Here is a 14496-nt window from a genome sequence, read left to right as displayed (position 1 = left end):
TAATTTATATATGAATATATATTTTATGATTATGAATATATATATTCATAAATATATAAAAAATACATATGAAATGGCCGGAGGCAGTGGCTCAGGCCTGTAATCCCAGCACGTTGGGAGGCTGAGGTGGGTAGATCATGAGGTCAACAGATCAAGACCATCCTGGCCAACTTGGTGAAAACCCCCCTCTACTAAAAATACAAAAATTCCTGGGCGTGGTTGCACACACCTGTAGTCCCAGCTACTCAGGAGGCTGAGGCAAGATAATTGCTTGAACCCATGAGGCAGAGGTTGCAGTGAGCCAAGACTGCACCACTGCACTCCAGCCTGGCAACAGTGAGACTCCATCGCAAAAAAAAAAAAAATATATATATATATATAATATATATATTATATATTATATATTATATATATTATATATTATATATATATTATATATATTATACATTATATATATATATTATATATATTATACATTATATATATATTATATATATTATACATTATATATATATATTATATATATTATACATTATATATATATATTATATATATTATACATTATATATATATTATATATATTATACATTATATATATATTATATATATTATATATTATATATATATATATTTATTTAAAAATATATATATATATATTAGCCTGGCATGGTAGTATTCACCTGTAGTCTCGGCTATTTGGAAAACTAAGGTATAAGGATCATCTGACCCTGGGAAGTGGAGGCTGAGGTGAACTACGATTGCACTGCACCACTGCACTCCAGCCTAGGCGACAGAGTGAGACCCTGTCTCAAATAATAATTAAAAGCCAATGTCTTCAAGAATTTTTTTATATGAATTTGAGAAACAAAAAGGAGGAGGGCATAGAAGTGGGTTAGCACTTAATGCAGAGGATAAAGACTGTGGTCAAAGAAACATAATCCAAGATTTAAAAAAAATAGTAACCAATATTTATGGAGATCTTAGCAGATGCCAAGGACAATGTTAAGTACTCCACATACATTAACTCATTTAATTTCACATTACCACTCTGAGTTAGTGCTATTATTAAGATTCCCAATTTATTTATTTATTTATTTATTTATTTATTTATTTTTATTTTTATTTTTTTTGAGATGGAGTTTCGCTCTTGTTACCCAGGCTGGAGTGCAATGGCGTGATCTCGGCTCACCGCAACCTCCGCCTCCTGGGCTCAGGCAATTCTCCTGCCTCAGCCTCCTGAGTAGCTGGGATTACAGGCACGCGCCACCACGCCCAGCTAATTTTTTGTATTTTTAGTAGAGACGGGGTTTCACCATGTTGACCAGGATGGTCTCGATCTCTCGACCTCGTGATCCACCCGCCTCGGCCTCCCAAAGTGCTGGGATTACAGGCTTGAGCCACCGCGCCCGGCCTAAGATTCCCAATTTATAAGTAAGAAAACTGAGCTTAGAGAAACTAAGTATCTTAAGGTCTTTTAAGTGAAAAGAGCCAGAAATCAAACCCAGATGGTTTAATTCCAAAGCCACAGTCTTAACTACTAGGCCACCCAAGAATTATCTAGTATGGCTCTTGGAAAAGACGGATATGGGAGTGGGAGGACAGTATAGAGCAGAGAATGATCTGAGATGAGGCTGGAAAGTGAGACTTCCATCAGGATGTGAAAGTCTTACAGTAGTCTGATCTTACTATATTCAATCAAGAGCTTATTTATTTATGTAGAGACAGACTCTCACTGTTACCCAGGCTTGTCTCGAACTCCGAGCCTTATACAATCCTCCAGCCTCAGCCTCCTGAGTAGCTGGGATAACAGGATTGAGCTACTGTGCCCAGCTCATCGAGAGCTTTTGAAGATCTTAGTTTCCTGCTGTTTAATACATTTTCGGAATCCGATCATTTCTGACCACTTCCATTGCTTCCACCTTTGCCCAAGCTACTATCACCTTTCATGTGATTTACTAATATTGTCCTAACAGATCTTCCTGTTTTTAACCTCACCCCGCCTGCTGAAGTCATTCTCCTGCCTCAGCCTCCCGAGGAGCTGGAGTTACAAGCATCCACCACCATACCCAGGAAATATTTGTATTTCTAGTAGAGATGGGGTTTTGCTATGTTGGCCAGGCTGGTCTGGAACTCCTGACCTCAGGTGATCCACCAGCCTCAGCCTCCCAAAGTGCTGGGATTACAGGTGTAAGCCACCGTTCCTGGCCTATCTCACCATTTCTGTGGTTTGGGAATTTGAGAGTGGTTTAATTGGATAGTTTTGACTCTGAGGCTCTCATGAGATTGTAGTCAAGATGTAGGCTGGGGTCTGGGCGTGGTGGCTCAAGCCTGTAATCCCAGCACTTTGGGAGGCCGAGGCGGGTGGATCACAAAGTCGAGAGATCGAGACCATCCTGGACAACATGGTGAAACCCCGTCTCTACTAAAAATACAAAAAATTAGCTGGGCATGGTGGTGCGTGCCTGTAATCCCAGCTACTCAGGAGGCTGAGGCAGGAGAATTGCTTGAACCCAGGAGGAGGAGGTTGCGGTGAGCCAAGATCGCGCCATTGCACTCCAGCCTGGGTAACAAGAGCTAAACTCCGTCTCAAAAAAAAAAGATGTAGGCTGGGGCTGCAGTCATCTGAAGGCTTGACTAGGCCTAGAAGACCCACCTCCAAGACAGCTCACTCAATGGTTGGCAAGTTGATGCCAGATGTGGGCAGGAAGCCTCAGTAGCTGCCCATGTAGATCCTCCCTAGGACTGCTTGAATGTCTTTATTTATTTATTATTTTTTTTTTTTTTGAGATGGAGTTTCGCTCTTGTTACCCAGGCTGGAGTGCAATGGCGCCATCTAGACTCACCGCAACCTCCGCCTCCTGGATTCAGGCAATTCTCCTGCCTCAGCCTCCTGAGTAGCTGGGATTACAGGCACATGCCACCATGCCCAGCTAATTTTTTGTATTTTTAGTAGAGATGGGGTTTCACCACGTTGGCCAGGATGGTCTCGATCTCTTGACCTCGTGATCCACCTGCCTCGGCCTCCCAAAGTGCTGGGATTACAGGCTTGAGCCACCGCGCCCGGCCTTGAATGTCTTTATAACACAGTGGCTGGCTTCCTCCAGAGCAGTCAATCCAAGAAGAGCAGGGCAGAAGCAGTAATGTCTTTTATGAGTCAGTCTTAGAAGTCATACACTATCATATCCCTATATTCTAATGCTCACACAGACCAACCCAGACGACATGTATGAGGGGACTACACAAAGGCATGAATATTAGGTAAGCATCATTGGGGAGCATTTTGGAGGTTGGCTACTGTAAGCTGTAACTGGTATTTGTGTAATATTTTGTAGGATTTTTTTCCAGTATACTAGACATTTCTATAAACACATCTTACATACTTATTTTAGAAACTGCATGTTGAGCTCTCTAGGTAGGCAGTTAAAGGCTGTGGTCAGCTGCCAGAGCTCCTGGCTGTGGAGCCTGAACTAGCAGAGGACCTGGCGAGCGCCGAGTCTGGTCACAGAGAAGATATGCTGGTAAAGATTATGGTTTCCACTCGCTCCTTTGTGCCTCCTAGTGTTTACTCACATGTCCTTGCATGATCTGGTGAGCCTCCCCCTCTCAGGAAATTGAAGAACAAAGAGGGGAGTGATACAGATGGCCGAGTAGGAGCAGCTCTGGATTGCAGCACCCAGTGAGTGCGTGGAGGGACGTTCACTCAGAGAACCCATCTGAAAGTCACCAACTACAAAGACCACAGGGAGATAAATCCACAAAGATGGGAAGAAACCAGCACAAAAAGGATGAAAACACCCAAAACCAGACTGCCTCTCCTCTTCCAAGGGATCACAACTCCTCATCAGCAAGGGAACAAGGCTGGATGGAGAATGAGTCTGATGAACTAACAGAAACAGGCTTCAGACGGTGGGTAATAAGAAACTTCCCTGCGCTAAAAGAACATGTTCTAACCCAATGCAAAGAAACTAAGATCCTTGAAAAAAGGTTTGATGAAATGCTAACAATAAACAGCTTAGAGAGGAATATAAATGAATTGATGGAGCTGAAAAACACAAGAACTTTGCGAAGCATATACAAGTTTCAATAGCCAAATTGATCAAGCAGAAGAAAGGATATCAGAGGTCAAAGATCAACTCAATGAAATAAAACCAGAAGGCAAGATTAGAGAAAAAAGAGTAAAAAGAAACGAACAAAGCCTCCAAGAAATATGGGATTATGTGAAAAGACCTAATCTACGCTTGATAGGTGTACCTGAATGTGACGGAGAGAATGAATCCAAGCTGGAAAACATTCTTCAGGATATTATCCAGAACTTCCTCAACCTAGCAAGGCAGGCCAATATTCAAGTCCAGGAAATACACCGACCACCACAAAGATAATTCCTAAACAAGAGCAACCCCAGCACATAATCGTCAGATTCACCAGGGTTGAAATGGAGAAAATGCTAAGGGCAGCAAGATACAAAGGTCAGGTTACCCACAATGGTCGGAAGCCCATCAGACTCACAGCTGATCTCAGCAGAAACCCTACATCCCAGAAAAGAGTGGGGACCAATATTCAACATCCTCAAGAAAAGAACTTTCAACCTATAATTTCATATTTAGCCAAACTAAGTTTCATAAGCAAATAAAATTGAGAAATAAAATCCTTTACAAACAAGCAATTACTCAGAGATTTCATCACCACCAGGTCTGCTTTACAAGAGCTCCTGAAAGAAGCACTAAACACAAAACAAACAACCAGTACCAGCCACTCCAAAAACATACAAAATGGTAAAGAGCATTGACACAACGAAGAAACTGCATCAAATAACAGGCAAAACAACCAGCTAGCATCAAAATGGCAGGATCAAATTCACACATAACAATATTAACCTTAAATGTAAATGGGCTAAATGCCCCAATCAAAAGACACAGACTGGCAAATTGGATAAAAAGTCAAAACCCATCAGTGTGCTGCATACAGGAAACCCATCTCACATACCAGGATACACACAGGCTCAAAATAAAGGGATGGAGGAGGATTTACCAAGCAAATGGAGAGCAAAAAAAAAGCAGGAGTTGCAATCCTAGTCTCTGATAAAACAGATTTTAAACCAACAAAGATCAAAAGAGACAAAGAAGGGCATTACATAATGGTAAAAGGATCAATGCAACAAGAAGAGCTAACTATCCTAAATATATACGCACCCAATACAGGAGCACCCAAATATATTAAGCAAGTTCTCAATGACTTACAAAGAGACTTAGACTCCTACACAATAATAGTGGGAGACTTTAACACTCCACTGTCAATATTAGATCAACGAGACAGAAAATTAACAAGGATATCCAGGACTTGAACTCAGACCTGGACCAAGCAAACCTAACAGACATTTACAGAAGTCACCACCCCAAATCCACAGAATATACATTCTTCAAAGCACCACATCATGCCTACTATAAAATCGACCACATAATCGGAAGTACATCACTCCTCAGCAAATGCAAAAGAATGGAAATCATAACAAACAGTCTCTCAGAACACAGTGCATTCAAGTTACAACTCAGAATTCGGAAACTCAGAACCACACAGCTTCATGGAAACTGAACAACTGGCTCTTCAATGGTGACTGGATAAACAATGAAATGAAGGCATATACAAAGATGTTCTTCCAAACCAATGATAATGAAGACACAACATACCAGAATCTCTGGGACACGTTTAAATCAGTGTCTAGAGGAAAATATATAGCAATAAATGCCCACATAAGAAGCAAGGAAAGATCTAAAATGGACACCCTATCATCAAAATTGAAAGAGCCAGAGGAGCAAGATTTAAAAAAACTCAACATCTAGCAGAAGACAAGAAATAACTAAGATCAGAGCAGAATTGAAGGAGATAAGAGACACAAGAAACCCCTTCAAAAAAAAAAAATCAATAAATCCAGGAGCTGCTTTATTGAAAAGATCAACAAAATAGATAGACTACTAGCCAGATTAAATAAAAAAAGAAAAGATAGAGAACCAAATAGATGCAATCAAAAACAATAAAGGGGATATCACCACAGATTCCACAGAAATACAAACCACCATCAGAGATTACTACAAACAACTCTATGCATATAAACCAGTAAACCTGGAAGAAATGAATAAATTCCTGGACACTTGCATCCTCCCAAGCCTAAACCAGGAAGAAGTCAAAACCCTGAATAGACCAGTAACAAGGGCTGAAGTTGAGGCAGCAATTAATAGCCTACCAACCAAAAAAAGCCCAGGTCCAGGATGCATTCACAGCCGAATTCTACAAAGAGGAGCTGGTACCACTCCTTCTGAAATTATTCCAAACAATCCAAAAAGCGGGAATCCTTCCCAAATCATTTTATGAGACCAACATCATCCTGATACCAAAACCCGGCAGAGACTCCACAAGAAAAGAAAACTTCAGGTCAATATCCATGATGAACATAGATGCAAAAATCTTCAATAAAATACTGGCAAACTGACTGCAACAGCACATCAAAAGCTTATCCATCAGGATCAGGTAGGCTTCATCCCAGGGATGCAAGGCTGGTTCAACAAGTCTATAAATGTAGTTCACCACATAAACAGAATCAAAGACAAAAACCACATGATTATATCTATAGATGCAGAGAAGACCTTTGACAAAATTCAACAGCCTTTTATGCTAAAAGCTCTCAATAAACTAGGTATTGAGGGAATGTATCTCAAAATAATAAAAGCTCTTTACGACAAACCCACAGCCAATATCATACTGAATGGGCAAAAACTGGAAACATTCCCTTTGAAATCTGGCACTAGACAAGGATGCCCTCTCTCACAACTGCTATTCAATATAGTATTGGAAGTTCTAGCCAGAGCAATAAGGCAAGAAAAAGAAATAAAGAGTATTCAATTAGGAAAGGAGGAAGTCAAATTGTCTCTATTTGCAGGCGACATGATTGTATATTTAAAGACCCCATCGTTTCAGCCCAGAATCTCCTGAATAAGCTGATAAGCAACTTCAGCAAAGTCTCAGGATACAAAATCAATGTGCAAAAATCACAAGCATTCCTATACACCAATAACAGACTTAAGGACAGCCAAATCAAGAACAAACTGTCATTCACAATTGCTACAAAGAGAATAAAATACCTAGGAATACAACTAACAAAGGAGGTAAAGGACCTCTTCAAGGAGAACTACAAACCACTGCTCAAGGAAGTAAGAGAGGACACAAACACATGGAGAAACATTCCATGCTCATGGTTAGAAAGAATCAATTTTGTGAAAAATGGCCATACTGCCCAAAGTAATTTATAGATTCACTGCTATCCCCATCAAGCTGCCAATGACCTTTTTCACATAACTGGAAAAAACCACCTTAAACTTCATATGGAACCAAAAGAGAGCCCACTTGGCCAAGTCAATTCTAAGCAAGAAGAACAAAGCTGGAGACATCACATTATCCGACTTCAAATTATACTACAAGGCTACAGTAATCAAAACAGCATGGTACTGATACCAAAACAGAGATATAGACCAATGGAATAGAACAGAGGCCTGGAAGGCAATGCCGCACATCTACAACCATCTGATCTTTGACAAACCTCACAAAACAAGCAATGGGGAAACGATTCCCTGTTTAATAAACGGTGTTGGGAAAACTGGCTAGCCATGTGCAGGAAGCAGAAACTGAACCCCTTCATGACACCTTACACTAAAATTAACTCCAGATGGATTAAAGACTTAAACATAAGACCTAACACCATAAAAAGCCTGGAAGAAAATCTAGGCAAAACCATTCAGGACATAGGCATAGGCAAGGACTTCATAACTAAAACACTAAAAGCACTGGCAACAAAAGCCAAAATAGACAAATGGGACCTAATTAAACTCCACAGCTTCTGCACAGCAAAAGAAACAGTCATTAGAGTGAATCAGCAACCAACAGAATGGGAAAAATTTTGTACAATCTACCCATCTGACAAAGGGCTAATATCCAGAAGCTACAAAGAACTGAAACAGATTTACAAGAAAAAAAAAACAACAAGCCTAGTCAAAAGTGGGCAAAGGATATGAACAGACAATTCTCAAAAGAAGACATACATGTGGCCAACAAACATACGAAAAAATGCTCATCATCTCTGCTCATTAGAGAAATGCAAATCAAAACTACATCGAGATACCATCTCACACCAGTTAGAATGGTGATCACTAAAAAATCTGGAGATAACAGATGCTGGAGAGGATGTGGAGAAATAGAACGATTGTACACAGTGGGAGTGTAAATTAGTTCAACCATTGTGGAAGACAGTGTGGTGATTCCTCAAGGACCTAGAAATAGAAATTCCATTTGACCCAGCAATCCCATTACTGGGTATATATCCAAAGGATTATAAATCATTCTATCATAAGGACACATGCACACGAATGTTCACTGCAGCACTGTTTACAATAGCAAAGACTTGGAACCAACCCAAATGCCCATCGATGATAGACTGGACAGGGAAAATGTGGCAAATATACATCAAGGAACACTATGCAGTCATAAAAACTGATGAGTTTGTGTCCCTTGGAAACCATCATTCTCAGCAAACTGACACAAGAACAGAAAGTCAAACACCGCATGTTCTCACTCATAGGTGGGTGTTGAACAATGAGAACACATGGATACAAGGAGGGGAGTATTACACACTGAGGTCTGTAGGGGGGAAACGGGAGGGACAGTGGGGGGTAGGAGGCTGGGGAGGGATAACATGGGGAGAAATGCCAGATATAGGTGATGGGGAGGAAGGCAGCAAACCACATTGCCATGTATGTACCTATGCAACAATCCTGCATGTTCTTCACATGTACCCCAAAACCTAAAATGCAATAAAAAGAAACTGCATGAAGCGCCCTCTTTTCAATCATTTGCATAATTGTGTCCATAGAGCTGCATATGTTTTAATTAAGAAAAAAAAAAAAAAAAAGAAACTGCATGTTATTCCAATGGTATTAACTTTTTGTTTATTCTTTTTTTTTTTTTTTTTTTTTTTTGAGACGGAGTTTCGCTCTTGTTACCCAAGCTGGAGTGCAATGGCGCAATCTCCGCTCACCGCAACCTCCGCCTCCTGCGTTCAAGCAATTCTCCTGCCTCAGCCTCCTGAGTAGCTGGGATTACAGGCAAGCGCCACCATGCCCAGCTACTTTTTTGTGTTTTTAGTAGAGACGGGGTTTCACCATGTTGACCAGGATGGTCTCGATCTCTCGACCTCGTGATCCACCCGCTTCGGCCTCCCAAAGTGCTGGGATTACAGGCTTGAGCCACCGCGCCCGGCAACTTTTTGTTTATTCTTAGAAAAAAAATATATAGAAATAAGCTGGACTGGTGGCTCATGCCTGTAATCCCAACACTTTGGGAGGTCGAGGCAGGTGGATTATCTGAGGTCAGGCATTCAAGACCAGCCTGGCCAAGATGGTGAAACCCCATCTCTTCAAAAATACAAAAATTAGTCAGGATTAATGTCAGGTGCCGGTAATCCCAGTTACTTGGGAGGCTGAGGTGGGAGAATTGCTTGAACCCGGCAGGTGGTGAGTGCAGTGAGCTGAGATCGTGCCATTGTACTCCAGCCTGGGCAACAGAGCAAAACTCCATCACACACACACACAAAAGAAATAGAGGCAGGGTTTCACTATGTTGGTCAGATTGCTCTCGAACTCCTGGCCTCAAGCAATCCTCCACCTTGGCCTCTCAACATGCTAGGATTACAGGTGTGAGCTATGACATTGACTGATATTAACTATTAAAAATGAACAACTGGCCAGGCATGGTGGCTTACGGCTATAATCCCAGCACTTTGGGAGGCAGCTGGATCACCTGAGGTCAGGAGTTCAAGACTAGTCTGGGCAACATGGTGAAATCCCATCTCTAATAAAAATACAAAAATTAGCTGGGTGTGGTGGTGCACACCTGTAATCCCAGCTACTTGGGAGGTTGAGGTAGGAGAATCGCTTGAAGCCAGGAGGTGGAGGTTGCAATGAGCCGAGATAGTGCCACTCCAGCCTGGGAGACAGAGTGAGACTCCATCTCAAACAAACAAACAAAAAAACCCAAACAACAAAAAACCAAAACAAACAAAATGAACAATGTTGACTTGACTTTAAAGTTCTCTGAAAATATCATACCTCATCACCTGAAGCTTTCCATTTTCTATTACAGTCGTAATATTTTACTTAAGAAAAATAATTAAAATCAGAAAACCAGTACTCACACAATGAACTGCCTTTTTTTTTTTTTTTTTTTTTTTTTGAGACGGAGTCTTGCTCTGTCACCCAGGCTGGAGTGCAATGGCACAATCTTGGCTCACTGCAACCTCCACCTCCTGGGTTCAAGCAATTCTCCTGCCTCAGCCTCCTAAGTAGCTGGGATTACAGGTGCTGCCATTATGCCTGGCTAACTTTTGTATTTTTAGTAGAGACAGGGTTTTACCAGGTTGGTCAGACTGGTCTCCAACTCCTGACCTCATGATCCACCCGCCTCGGTCTCCCAAAGTGCTAAGATTACAGGTGTGAGCCACTGTGCCTGGGCTGTACTACTGTGTGTGTGTGTGTGTGTGTGTGTGTGTGTGTGTGTGTCCCTTTCTTACCACGTCCTTCAGTCAGCTGTACTACTTGTTTCTAAAGGTGGAAACAAATTTAAATCTTTTTTTGAGATGGAGTTTCACCCTTGTTGCCCAGGCTGGAGTACAATGGTGCAATCTCAGTTCACCACAACCTCTGCCTCTTGGGTTCAAGTGATTCTCCTGCCTCAGCCTCCCATGCAGCTGGGATTACAAGTTTGTACCACCACGCCCAGCTAATTTTGTATTTTTAGTAGTGACTGGATTTCTCATCAGGCTGGTCTTGAACTCCCAACCTCATGATCTGCCCGCCTCAACCTCCCAAAGTCCTCAGATGGTGTAAGCCACAATGCCTGACCTGAAATTTTTTTTTTTAACTCAGTTTTTCTTAGATTGTTGTCAAGGACTTACATATAATGAGACCAATGAGCATGGCACCTCCTGGGGGAGAGACTGAACAGAAAGAACTTCCAACAGTATGAGCTGTCATACACTGGTAGGGAGGGAAGGTCCTTGCTCCAAATCTAACCATGTTTCCAGAGTAGATTCACAGATCAGAAGTCTAGTTGAATGATATATCCTTTTATTTTTTATTTTTTCAGACAGCGTCTTGTCGTGCCCAGACTAGTCTCTGAGCTCTAGTGATGCTCCTGCCTCAGCCTTCCAAGTAGCTGGAATTATAGACTCATACCACCATGCCTGGCTGGATATATCCTTTAAGGTCTAACTCTAAAATAAAACACTGTAACTCCCAATAAAGTAATGAGAATTGATGTCAACTGGTAGTTACCAACAAATATATAATTCTTTCCTATAAACAAGTTCCCCCCGCCTGTTTTTTTGGAGATGGAGTCTCACTCTGTTGCCAGGCTGAATCAAGTACAGTGGTTTGATCTCGGCTCACCGTGACCTCCAACTCCCTGGTTCAAGTGATTCTCCTGCCTCGGTTTCCCAAGTAGCTGGGATTACAGGTGCCCACCACAATGCCTGGGTAATTTTTTTATTTTTAACAGAGCTGGAGTTTCACCAGGATGGTCTCAATCTCCTGACCTGGTGATTCGCCCACCCTGGCCTCCCACAGTGCTGGGATTACTGGCACTTTGAGCCATCATGTCTAGCCTACAGGTCACTTTTTTATGTACATTTCATTTTAATCAAAACATCATTAGACAAGTGTCAAAAAGGCCCATTCTGTACAATGAACCCATTTGGGTGTAATAATAAAATGAGTCAGGCAGTGCATGACCTCATTCTCCATTGTTTCAGGCTTGACTTCAATATAATAATCACTCAGGGGAAAAGCTGTTGCTATTGTTGCCTCTCTTTCTTCACAAATCAGGTCTTTTCTTGCCCATTGATTAAGAATCAAAGTCCTTTAGATAAGAAGATACTATCTTTTCTGTATAAACAAAGAAAAAATAAAAGATACTATCAATGAGGGGGTTCATAGTGCCCCAATGAAAAAACACAATGAAAATCTGAGGTGACAAGCTCTCTCTGCCTCCAAACCCATATCCATCATGGGAAGCACTATTTAAAGAAGAGTAACTGCCACTAGGCATCATTTATACTGGATTTTAACTGAGAGAAGAGAATAAAAACATATTTTCCCTTTCTTGTTGTCAACTGAAAAATAGCTACTGCTTCAAACATGTTAAATTACAATGAAAAACATGAGAAAGATCAAACTATTACAATGATCATTTCAAGTATAAAGGGAAAGAAGAGGGGTTCTCCACAATTACGTTTTCCCAAATTTGTCTTTCCCCCACCAAATATGCCTTTAAGATGCTTTCCAGCCAGGCGTGGTGGCTCAAGCCTGTAATCCCAGCACTTTGGGAGGCCGAGGCGGGTGGATCACGAGGTCAAGAGATCGAGACCATCCTGATCAACATGGTGAAACCCCCCCTCTACTAAAAATACAAAAAAAAATTAGCTGGGCATGGTGGCGCGTGCCTGTAATCCCAGCTACTCAGGAGACTGAGGCAGGAGAATTGCCTGAACCCAGGAGGCGGAGGTTGCGGTGAGCCGAGATCACGCCATTGCACTCCAGCCTGGGTAACAAGAGTGAAACTCCGTCTCAAAAAAAAAAAAAAAAAAGATGCTTTCCTTCTAAATACCAAAAAAAACCTTGGGATTTAAAAAAAAAAATTTTAGTTTTATTGACAGGGTCTTGCTCTGTCACCCAGGCTGGAATGCAGTGGAGCAATCACAGCTCACTGTGGCCTTCAACTCCTGTGCTCAAGCAATCCTCCTACCTCAACCTCCCAGAAGGCTGGGACTTCAGGCATGAACCACTGCACCCAGATAATTTTTATGTGTTTTAAATTTTTTTTATAGAGGAAGGAGTCTTGCTATGTTGCCCAGGCTGGTCTCAAACTCCTGGCCTCAAGTGATCCTCCAGTCTCAGCCTCCTAAGTCCCAAAACTCTCAAGGGATTACAATCATGAGCCACTGCACATGGCTCCACTTTAACACTTTAACAGTGTTACCAAACACTGTTTTAAAATGAGCTGGATGTGTGGTAAGAGTGGTTGAGGTTGTAGTTTGAATGAGAAGAAAGTGAGCCGGGCGCGGTGGCTCAAGCCTGTAATCCCAGCACTTTGGGAGGCCGAGGCGGGTGGATCACAAGGTCAAGAGATCGAGACCATCCTGGTCAACATAGTGAAACCCCGTCTCTACTAAAAATACAAAAAACTACCTGGGCGTGGTGGCGCGTGCCTGTAATCCCAGCTACTTAGGAGGCTGAGGCAGGAGAATTGCCTGAGCCCAGGAGGCGGAGGTTGCGGTGAGCCGAGATCGTGCCATTGCACTCCAGCCTGGGTAACAAGAGCGAAACTCCATCTCAAAAAAAAAAAAAAAAAAAAAAAAAAAAAGAGAAGAAAGTATAGGAGAGGTAAAAGAGCTTAAGAGTATTAGACTATGAGTCAGGAGATGAACTTGGTGATCTGGGTTCCAAAGCCTGAACAGATTAGACATGAAAATGTAGAAAGAGATAACTGAGTCAAAAATTGCCATATTGACAGCAGTATGTGAGTACTGCTGTTTCCAATGTGAATTATATAATTTCCTACAGGGCAATTATAGTTTTTATAAATGTATACACACACACACACACACACACACACACACACACAGAGTATATATATTTACAGTTGAGGGTCATGATTATGATTATTAGTTATATTTTCCTGTAAACTTGAGATGCTTCTGGGGGCTACAGTAGGTCTACAGGACTGTTTGCCCTTCTGTCTCTAAATGGTCCCAGATTGCTATGCTTTTCGAGCTAGTTTCCTCTGACATTGTACTATTATTAATGATTGGTGTCGTCATGTGCCCAACTCCTTCAATAAACCACCATTGCCTCCTAATTTTCTTTTTAAATCTGTTGTAGGATGTAAATCAGGGAGCCATAATTATTAGAATTTCATGTCAATGTAAGCAAATGAGGGCCTCTCCAATAGAATAAGGGTACTGGACTTTGTGACAGCTCTTTCAGTGCCTTACAGACCCTTTTCCATCTACTGTGAGCTCTCAGCTAGGAACAACAAGCAGAATTTGCAGAAATCTGACCTATGAAAAAGTGAAGTATTATTTTTATAGGTTACTTACCAATTTTTTCTTTCCTTCTGAGTTTCCTCCTTTGTTGCTTCAGCTATTATATCACTTTTTCAACCTGTGTAAGATGAACATGGATAATTATTAAAAGTTTTTTTTTTTTTTTTAATAGACGCTATTTCACCATGTTGGCCAGGATGGTCTCAGTCTCCTGACTTGTGATCCACCCACCTGAGCCTCCCAAAGTGCTAAGATTACAAGCGTGAGCCACCATGCCTGGCCCAGTTTTCTTTTCTTTTCTTTTTTTTTTTTTTTTTTTGAGATGGAGTTTCACTCTTGTTACCCAGGCTGGAGTG

General features: G+C 41.5%; 1 protein-coding gene across 3 annotated transcripts in view; it reads right to left on the bottom strand.

Moving 5' to 3' along the window:
- The window catches only part of ENTPD5 (ectonucleoside triphosphate diphosphohydrolase 5 (inactive)), a 59881-nt gene that overhangs the window by 36777 nt on the left and 8608 nt on the right, over positions 1–14496 (bottom strand). For 2 of the 3 annotated variants that reach the window (XM_074392997.1, XM_074392998.1), the window contains exon 3: positions 14195–14258. The gene's annotated coding sequence lies outside the window, so the exon portion shown is untranslated. Of the gene's footprint in view, positions 1–8803; positions 8846–14194; positions 14259–14496 lie in introns of those variants that run through there. The other variant, XM_074393000.1, reaches the window with a different exon arrangement.

Source organism: Saimiri boliviensis, chromosome 2 (genome assembly GCF_048565385.1).
Source record: "Saimiri boliviensis isolate mSaiBol1 chromosome 2, mSaiBol1.pri, whole genome shotgun sequence".
In the NCBI taxonomy this organism is placed as follows: Eukaryota; Metazoa; Chordata; class Mammalia; order Primates; family Cebidae; genus Saimiri; species Saimiri boliviensis.
Note: the sequence above shows the minus strand (reverse complement) of the source record. Positions and strands in the feature narration are given on the sequence as shown.